The sequence below is a fragment of the Eumetopias jubatus genome, unplaced genomic scaffold (assembly GCF_037043125.1).
Source record: "Eumetopias jubatus isolate StellerSeaLion01/CBP00866 unplaced genomic scaffold, mEumJub1_p1.0 scaffold_14, whole genome shotgun sequence".
Lineage (NCBI taxonomy): Eukaryota > Metazoa > Chordata > Mammalia > Carnivora > Otariidae > Eumetopias > Eumetopias jubatus.
Genome location: NW_028274820.1, coordinates 56,288,994 through 56,299,299, shown reverse-complemented (window position 1 = coordinate 56,299,299; position 10,306 = coordinate 56,288,994). Strand labels below are relative to the sequence as shown.

At 45.2% G+C, this 10,306-nt stretch overlaps 1 long non-coding RNA gene and 1 other non-coding gene across 2 annotated transcripts; both read right to left on the bottom strand.

The window, feature by feature from the left end:
• Window positions 1-2,661: 2,661 nt before the first annotated feature.
• LOC148162512 (uncharacterized) lies at window positions 2,662-6,116 on the bottom strand. Its single transcript, XR_015766739.1, has 4 exons — window positions 6,048-6,116; window positions 4,074-4,107; window positions 3,230-3,275; window positions 2,662-2,835 (listed from the first exon to the last, which is right to left on the bottom strand). It is a non-coding gene; the product is annotated as an uncharacterized LOC148162512 (long non-coding RNA).
• On the bottom strand, window positions 3,946-4,016 carry LOC114221262 (small nucleolar RNA SNORD93). Its single transcript, XR_003611718.1, has one exon. It is a non-coding gene; the product is annotated as a small nucleolar RNA SNORD93 (small nucleolar RNA).
• Window positions 6,117-10,306: the final 4,190 nt, after the last annotated feature.

Genomic DNA, 10,306 nt, shown 5'->3' with positions numbered 1-10,306 from the left:
CGGGGCTTGATCCCAGGACCCTGGGATCATGACCTGAGCCGAAGGCAGATGCTTAATGACTGAGCCACCAAGGCACCCCTCCCATGAATATTTTGATTCTTGTTTTAGATTAGTACTGCCCAACAGAAATATGCAAATAGCGTTTATATAATTTTCATATTTCATTTAACCCAGTATCCAGAATATTATCATCTAACATATAGTCAATATAAAGTTGAGATACTTCACATTATTTGTTTATATTAATTCTTCCAAAGCTGATATTTTTTATACCTCTGTGCAGATGAGTTTGGAGTAGCCATGGTTCAAGCGCTCAAGTGTCTTGTGGTCAGTTCCTACTGTGTTTAAGCGTGCAGTTTGGACCCTATGATGATTCCCAAAGTTGCACATATTTCTCTACCACAGAAGGTCTATAAATGATACAGTGTTCTCTATTCTGCATGGGGGTAACATGCCAGGGCATCTGTCCAACTGGAAAATCAATGGTATTCGGCTCTGATCCATCAACAGCACCGTTCTGCTCTGCTCCTAGAAAGGAACCCCTGTGACATAGATCAAACTGATTTGACTGGATTTTATCTCTTTATCTCTGAAACAGATTGATGTGGAGCTGTCCTTCTGGAAATGCAGATGGCAATGGTGGAGAGTGCAAGAAATGGGCCCCTTGCAGTGCAGATAAGGTCCACGAGGGGGCCCTCTAGTCATGGTTGCATAGTCCCAGATTGTGATAAATCACAATTTTATAACATAATATTGGAATCAGGACTCTTTGGTTCATGAATATATGGTAAATTTTGGAAAGGCAAACTTTGAGTACAAAATGAAAATAAGCCTTTCAAACATGTATCTGGCTGTTTACACCATCTCAATATGGCTTTTTTCTCAAGAGGTGTTATCCCTTTGTCTTGACAACAAGCTGGGGTCACCGGCCGACCGACCTCATATTCTGCATCAAATCCATCAGTCTCCATGATCTCTAGATCCTTGTTTAGTTATACGGACACCTTTTCTGTTCTACTTCTTCCTTCAAGGTACTTGAGATCATGAAGGGGGAAAAAAAAAAAACATCTTTTCACTTAGGTTCCAGGGAACCAAGAATGAAAATGACCCCACCTCCTCCTCCTTTTCTATTTTAAATTCATATTCAAGTGCCTAATGACAAATTGCCAACAGGCCCTTTTTGCCAGCTCCTAGGAGGCTCGGAGCCAAATTGGCAGGAGCCTAATGCATGAGGTCTAATGGCTTGGTTTTATAATCCTGCTCTCTTCTTGCTGAGCTTTTATTCTCTCTTCTAATTATTGTATTGTTTACTGTTTGTTTAGAAGCCCTAAATCCTTCAGGGAATGTGGTAGTGATGGGGGGTGTGTGTATGTGTAAAAATAGTCTCTTCAGAGTTTGTCCTAACAATTGGATCTTTCAGATACTGACTCAGATACTAAGTGAAGTTAGTCCTTCTAACAGAAGTTGACTGGGGCATATTCTAACTTATTTAGTGATATGCTTAAGTCACACCACACAAGCACTATTAAGGCAGGAGTCGTCTTATCACAGGATTTAACACACAAGAGAAACGCAGTGAATATTTGCCGAATTATGAAAATATGTTTATTTGAGGTTTTAGAAACCTCAAAAATACTTATTTAGTTTGGAATAGTCACTTGAACTACAAAGATTTGCTTGCTTTTAAGAACCAGAAACCACTTGTAGTCAGGGCTTAAGAATACTGTGGAGTGCCTATGTCAAAAATGGGATATGCCCATTCTTGAAATCTAATTATGTGACTCAATCTACCTGAACTGACATGAGCAATAGCATAACCGTGATACTGGGCAAGTCACATCTGGGGAAGATAGTGACTGGAGTTCCTAAGATTTTACATTTTCAAAGAAACCATAACCATTAGCATAAAGTTATATTCCTATCACATTTTGGTCATGGGGCAGGGCTCAACAGGCTCTGTGGTTAGACCTACTTATTACCTACAGTAAGAACAATGACTCACAACCAATACTTGGCCCATCTTTCCTTGCAGAAGCATCCTTGAAAATCCCAAGAGTAAAAGGGAGAGTTCAGACTGATTTTTTTCAGGAGTAAACCATGTGGCTGATGCATCAAGCTTTCAGATCAACCCAAGCCTATTTACTCAGCAGCTAAAACCTCACACTTCATTTCCCAAATTCCGTGGCTGGTGTCAGTCAAGGCCATTCTAAATTTTCTTGGAAGAGGAAACTGCCAGTGTGGAAAGCAAAGCTACAAAGGAACCCAAAGCAGTGCCAACCAAGTTACAGGGCATGTAAGGGTAACAAATTTCACACTCTGTATTCTGCCACCATGTGGCCACTAGAATGGACTGTCAAGAGACTGAGGGCAAAGTGCCTGGCATCTGACTTAAAATGCAGCTGTCGAGAAGACAAGGAGTATGTGTTGTTGCTCAAAAAAGCCATAAAGAGAAATTTTATATCCCCAATGGGTAAGCCAACATATGCCCTTTGATCCCCTTTTTCTCAGATATTTATTGTGTGCACAAGTCACTTATGTGACTATACCCCCCAAATGATTTTGATGCTTTTGCCATTTTTAACCCCTCAGGAAATCATTCAAGCACTGACCCAAAACTGCCTTGCCACAGATTGCATTGGAAAGGTCATTAAGATGCCAGAAAAGTTTTTAAAGTCACATTTATTGAAGTGAAATTTACATTTAGCAAAACTCATCCCGAAATTTGACAAATGCAGTCACCACCATAATCAAGATATAAAACATTTCCTCAAAACTCCCTCATGCTCCTTTGCAACCAGCCCCTCTCTGATCCTTAAGAATCCATTGATCTGTCTCCTGTCAAAAGGATCAAATGTAATCATTAAAATGATCTATTATGGAAAAATCTGTAAGCATATAACAAAACCAAATTTTTAAGAGAATACTTTGAAACATATCTTTAGGACAGTCAAAAGAATGAGATTTAAAAAATAACCTTTGCAAATTATAAAGCATAATTGACAAAGTTGTCAAGAGAGTAGTGTCAAGCTTCAGGCTGGGGCTGGTTGGTTGGTAAAGACTAAATGGAACTATATTCTATAAAATTCTCTATGGGGCAAGTAGATATATATTCTTATAGCTATTTGGCATCTTCTCAAAATTCACCCCTGATACTACCACGAAAGGGACAAAGAAAGCAAGAGCTTCTATTCTATATTTATGAACTACCACATGTTCAAATATATTTTACCTTCTTGAAAAGCTTCTTTCAAGCACAATTCTTTCAAGCACCAGGCCTGTAAAAGAAGTATCACAGCAGGTAGTTAGAGCAGCAAGTACTAAATAAGATGTGCTATTAAGAAAATAAACAGTGGTGGGGTGCCTGGGTGGCTCAGATGGTTAAGTGTCTGCCTTCGGCTCAGGTCATGATCCCAAGGTCCTGGGATCGAGCCCCGCATCGGGCTCCTGGCTCAGCAGAGAGCCTGCTTCTCCCTCTCCCTCTGCCTCTCTCCCTGCTCATGCTCTCTCTGTATCTCAAATGAATAAATAAAAAAGAAGAAGAAGAAGAAGAAGAAGAAGAAGAAGAAGAAGAAGAAGAAATAAACAGTGGTTTCCAGACCACGTTTACAAAAACTTTAAATAAAATTCCCCAACATACTATACATTGTCAACTCAGGGCTCACAACTCAGACTTAGTAATGTTCTGATATAAAAGTGAATGTTTAACTCAAACCCTATTTTACTAAAGCTTCTCGACCTCAACCTTCTGGAAGACTCAAATGCAAAATGGCCACCATTGGAAAAGATACTTTGAAAGATTAAATGTCAATTACTTAAAAGTCCACTTAAAAAATAACCTTTTCTTGGCATAATAAAGTATTATATACTAGAGGTTTTCCCCCTTTCTAATTAAAACACTTTCTAAAGGGAGGAGGGATGTGATCATGTAACCAATTCCTATTTCGTTGGCCTCAGGTAAATCCTTTAACCCATCAGAGAAGCGTAGCTAATCAGATTAGGGTTCTCATCCTTGGCCAAGAATTCCATTCAGCTACTTAGTAACTCAAGCCAAATTCTCTCCATTTGGGCCATACCTGAAGTTCGACAGCATCTTGAACTGGACTGAGCCTGAGAGAAAAGTGAGAACAACAACGTTAGGAATATCATGTCACTTTTTATGGTTTGGGGCTTTGTTTTTTGTTTTGTAGAGTGTCTATTATTGTAGTTATCTACTAGCTACCTTTGATGAATTAAAAAGCTACCTTTGAATAGAATTCCTGTAAAAAGGCTACATTCTTCAAGATTTCCTCACACTTGGGAACCAACTTGGTCACTTTCAGCCAGGAGTAAAACGAACAGTGAATTAAATTCCTATCCTCTGGGATTGCATTGAATATAATGTCAGCAGCAGCTTGATCTCTTGGTTACATTAGCCTGGAATAGTATCAATTTCAGAAAAAAAGTAAACGTTACTGGCAACAGTTTGTACCTAGGAAACACTGAAAGAGATTTACAAACCAAAGGAAGCCTGGAACTTGTTTACCCAGAGGCAGAGGTAGCAAGTTGAGAACGGTCTCCAGCCCCTGTTGAGTTTCCACAATCCTTAAATAGACACTGGCGCAAGCTGCCGCTTCCTTGCGGCGCCGCCTGGCTCTCTCAGCCCATGTTTCTGTCTCAGATGGAAACGTTGCAACAGTTTGGCTTAAGAGGAATCCCCAACACGTAAAGGAATTGTAAAACAAAGCCTGACCACTGCATTTCCAGGTGTGGGAGTATTTAGTCACCGGATTGAGGGACGCAGGGCAGGGAAAACTGGCCTTGTGCTCTGGGCTCATATATGTGGCCGCAAAATGGGTCCCTACAGCACAGCTCGCAACACTACTTTCCCCCCCTTTATTGTTTTTTTTTTCTTTTTAAAGATCTTATTACTTGACAGAGACAGAGATAGGAGAGAGGGAACACAAGCAGGGGGAGTGGGAGAGGGAGAAGTAGGCTTCCCGCGGAGCAGGGAGCCCGCGGGGCTCCGACCCCAGGACGCTGGGATCATGACCTAAGCCATCCAGGCGCCCCTCCCCCCTCTTTAAAAGCATGACAAAATGGTGTCGCACTGGGCTTCCCAATCCGTAAAACTAGATACTTTCTAATAAGTGAAAAAGTCTTTCATAACTCTAGTGCAAACATGTGAACCCCGCAAGCCTCACATTTCAAGGGGGGAGATTACTCAGTGATACCTAGGGTATTCCTTCATTCATTCAACTCTAAATTTGTATCTTTACAAAATTCGGAGAATAACCCTTTCTCCAGCAAGGTGTGCCAGCGTCTTAGTGGACACAGATCGGAACCCCAGTGGTTAAAGATTTTCTTCCCCGGACAGAAAACCATGACGGGCTTCACACCCCGAAAATGCTGGAAGAGGGTCCTGTGCTGCATAAAGCACTGGTCACTCCTGAAACGGCGAATGTGGGGGGAGAACATTGCAGACTCCCTCATGAGGGCTCACAGCAGTTATCAGTTCAGGCAAGACTCACCCCAGACTTTTTAAAAAGCCCAACTACCCTGCAAAGTGGCAACGGAAAGGCGCCTGTGTGAGTGGCATGAGAGGCTGTGCGAGCGGAATCCCCTTGGTTTGTGGCGAGCACCGGATTCACTCTGCTCCGCACGGAAACTGCCCGCGCCCAGATCCACCGTCCCGCTCACTCTCCAAACGGGCCATGTCGGGGCCACTGCCAAGCGCGGGCAGGCGGGAGCCCCGAGTGCGCCTACAACACGGACACCCAGCCGGCTCCGCGCCCGCCGCCCCCAGCCGCGTTCTCGAAAAGTCCTCTTTTCGACTCAGGGTCCCCGGCTCCACGAGGACGTGCCCACCTAAGAGGGGCCCTCATGGGTGCCTCCAGGGAGTTCCTTCCATCGGGGTCCTTTCCCGAGGGGGCGCCGAGCTGAGGCCGAACCGGAGTCACGGACGCCCGGACGGGGCGGGCACGGGGGGCAAGGAGGGGCGCGTCTAGTAAGTGCCACCAGAGACCCCCACGTGGCCTGTTCCGGCGTCGAGCGGGTCGGAAGACACTTACCGAGTCGCGCGCCGCGGCGAAAAGGGAGGATGCTGGAGAGACCAAGTTTAAAAGGGGCCTTGGCAGTCGGGCACCCTGCAGCAACCAACCAAAAAGTTACCCCGGCGCCCCTCCCGGCCCTGTATCCGCCCCGCCCGGGGCGCCCGGAGGCTCTCGCATGCCCCCTGCCGGCGCCCGGGCCTCGGGGGCACACCTGCCCGGACACCTCTCTGGGTGTGGTGGGCATTTACCTCGCTGCAGGTTAGATGAAGCTCCAGGCATCAGATAATGTTAGGTATGTACACCCCCGCCCCCCAGAGTATTCCATGTCTTCCCTCAGGGTGGTCTGCAAGCCGCGGAAGCACGGCTGCACAGGACCCGCTCTCCCAGCCTTGTCCTTAATCTGCTTTTGGAATTTTGAGATTTGGGGCTTCCTCGAAACTGGGACACTTGATATTATTTTGGTTGGAGGGACTGTTTAGCGTGACAAGTATTTTCTGAGTGCTGACTGCGCCAGGCAATGTGATTGGTGCTGGGGGTATAAAATGGAATAGGAGAAACTGCAGCTGCCCTCAAGGAACGTGAAGTGATATTCACCCGCCGATAGAAGCCCACAACAGTGTGCCAAGGGCACAGCGCGAACCACTGAGCCCAGCCTGCTAAGGGGTCAGGGAAGGCTCCTTGGAGAAGGGGTATCTACGGTGAGTCTCGCATTACCAGCAGGAAGCTGACTGTACATCAAATATCCAAGAGGTAAAAATCAGAGGCCAAGGGAATTAAAGAGGAATTCTAGAGCAGAAGGGACTTTATAGATCAGCTAGAGTTTTCTCTGGTGGAGTAGAGCCAGCCTTAGGGTGTTATCCAAAAGCGGAGTTGTCATGATGGTGGAGTATTCGGCTCCACAAGGACTCTGTTTTCTTCTCCGCTGGGTCCTCAGAACTCAGCATAGTAGTGCCTGGAATATGTTTGGGTAAGGGCGAAATGACTCCAGGAAAAGATACTCACCATTTATCCCCCAATGTAGTTGAGTATTCATGCTATCAAACTCTCAAAGGCTCCTAACGGTGGCAGTGATGGGGACTTATCCCAGGCTGTAACTTTCCTGGGTCACCTTGAGTGTGAATTTATCCCTGCCTTCCCAGTACCTGGCTGAGAGCTTGGTGTGCTGTAAGGACTTGATAAAACCTGCTGGATTTCCTTTCTTGGCATGTTTTTGGCCTGCCTTTCACACACTTATAGAGACGGCATCCTGGGGCCCTGGGAGGTGTTGGGCATTTCTCTGGCTAGTTTTGCTGCTGCTAGAGGGGAACCTTATCCTCCCGCCACCCCCCTACCACCACCACCATGTTTCTCCGTGGAGGAACTTCTGCTGGATAATGCCTCTGCCCACCATTTCCTCATTCCCTTCCAGAAGAGGAAGGAATTTCCATAAAATCCAATGCTAACATAAATTTTGAGAGCATGCAAACCAGGGTAGGCTTGCTGGCTTTCATTCTCCACCTGCCCCCTCTTCTCAACAGGCTGATTCTTACAGTCTCTGATGGGAGGGGGATGGGGGGAAGAAGGGACCACTTGGAAGCCATTGAGGGTTTTCTTGGTTCAGTACACAGTTGGGTACGTTGTAAGTGTCATTACCTTCACCTCTGTGCTTTTCTGAGAGTCCTAACTAAATGAAATATAACATTTCTCATTAACTGTGTAATAACATGGTCCTGCATTTTACTCATTTAAAATTTTTGGCCCCCAAGTACATCATGGCGGGTAACATCCAGTGGCTCATCTTCCTCAAAGAAGAGACTCCACTAGATGGCTATAAACTGAGGATTCCTGTTCTTTTTCTTCCCTCACTGCCCAGGATTAGTGAAAGGCAATGGTGACTCAAGGTCTAGACTGGGATGGGAGTAGAACAGACTGAACTCTGAAGATACAGTCTTATCAGTAGTAAAGTGAACACTTCAGTTTCCGTTCTGTAATGTCGGTGTTGGTTCTGGATGTGAAAGGGGAAGAAAGCACATTTTTTATCATCTTCCTCAAACCCTGCCGTTACCCGATCCCTATACCCAGGAGATCCTAAGACTCACTTGTTCTCAGTGAACTGACAACAGACACAGATCTAGGGCATTTGCTTTCACAGATTAATTGGCCCATTCATTTACTTTTGTATCTGTGTTGAGTGCATATTTTATTGTGTTGTTGTAGTGGGGCATCAGAAGATAAAGCTGCAGACAGTATTCATGATTTAAATGATCACTCCCAGTCCGGTAACAATTTAATCAGTCATTGGGCCATTTGCCACATGCAGGTCTCTGCCCAGCAGCCTGCCTTTTCCAAGCAGCTGTAGGCTTATGTTCAAGCCAAGACAGCATGTCTGCCCACACTGAAGTCTCTTGGTTTCATCTGCCTAAATAAACTCGTGTGGCTGGTTTTGGCAATTAGGAGGTGCACTTGCAAGTGCCCTGGGAGCACTTGGGATATGGATGTACTTCTTTCTGATCCCCGCATGGGTACAAAACAGACAATGAAAAAAATCCTCTCGGGGCGCCTGCCTGACTCAGTCTGTTAAGCGTCTGCCTCCGGCTCGGGTCATGATCGCGGGGTCCTGGGATCGAGCCCCGCATCGGGCTCCCTGCTCCGCGGGAAGCCTGCTTCTCCCTCTCCGTCTGCCCCTCCTCCTGCCTGTGTTCCCTCTCTCTGTCAAAGGAATAAATAAAATCTTTAAAAAAATAAAAATAAAAAAATTTAAAAATCCTCTTTTGGGGCGCCTGCCTGACTCAGTCTGTTAAGGGTCTGCCTCCGGCTCGGGTCATGATCACAGGGTCCTGGGATGGATCCCTGAGTTGGGCTCCCTGCTCATTAGGGAGCCTGCTTCTCCCTCTCCCTCTGCTGCTCCCCCTGCTTGTGCTTGTGCTTGCACACGTGCTCTCCCCCCACCACCCCGCACACGTGTGCTCTGTCAAGCCGGGGGAGCGGCAGGCAGGGGGAGAGGGAGAGGCAGGCTCCCCGCGGAGCAGGGAGCCCGATGCGGGGCTCGATCCCAGGACCCCGAGATCATGACCTGAGCCGAAGGCAGACGCTTAACGGGCCTGAACCACCCAGGCGCCCCATAAATAAAATCTTAAAAAAAAAAAGTCCCCTTTCAGGTTTCTTATTTACAGACTTTAGCGTTGTTCACCATACTTCTAGGAAGTATATGAATAAAGGTATAAAATAGAATTTTATTTGGTTACATATCAATATATCCAACGTATCACCTTTATTGGTAAGAATGATCTGGTTTGTTGCAAAACAAAGAAAACGAAAACATTTTTTTAACTGCACATACTTCTACAACTAACCTCTCAGTTCTTTGCTTCTCTTTATAGCAAAACTCCTCAAAAGCGTTGTCTATATTTGTCTTTAATTCCTCTCCTCCATTCATTTCTCTGTCTAATTATGCTCGTCAGCCACTGAGATGGTCTCCAATGGCCCCATCTCCGGCCATCTGTGCCCTTGTGTATCCCCTCCCCTTCGGTGTGGGCTGGACCTAGTGAATTTCTTCCAATGACTAGAATATAGCATAAGTTCGGGGTTGGCATGTGGAAAGGTGCTCCACATCACATGTCATTAGGGAATTGCAGATTAAAACAATGAGATGCCATTATGTTTCTATTGGAATGGCTGAATTCCAGATAGTGACAATACCAAATGTTGGTGAGGATGTAGAACATCAAGAACTCTCATTCACTACTGGTGGGAATGCAAAACGGCATGGCCATTTTGGAAGACAGTTTGGCAGTTCCTTACAAAACTAAACATACTCTTACCATGTGATACAATCATGATCCTTGGTATTTACCCAAAGGAGTTGAGAACTTATGTCCACAAAACCCTGTACACTGATGTTTATCATAACTTTATTCCAATTGCCAAAGCCTGGAAGCAACTGAGATGTCTTTCAACAGATGAATGGATAAATAAATTGTGGTGCGTCCAGACAATGGAATATTATTCTGCACTAAAAATAAATTGGCTATCAAGCCATGAGAAGACATGGAAGAAACCTAAATGCATATTATTAAGTGAAAGAAGCCAATCTGAAAAGTTTACTTACTGTATGATCCCAACTCTATGACATTTGGGAAAAGGCAAACTATGGAAGCAGTGAGAAGACCAATGGTTGCCAGAGGTTTGGGGGAAGATGGATGAATAGGTGGAGCACAGGGGATTCTTAGGGCAATGAAACTATTCTATATGATATTATAAGGCTGGATACATGTTATTGCATATTTGTCAGAGCCCAT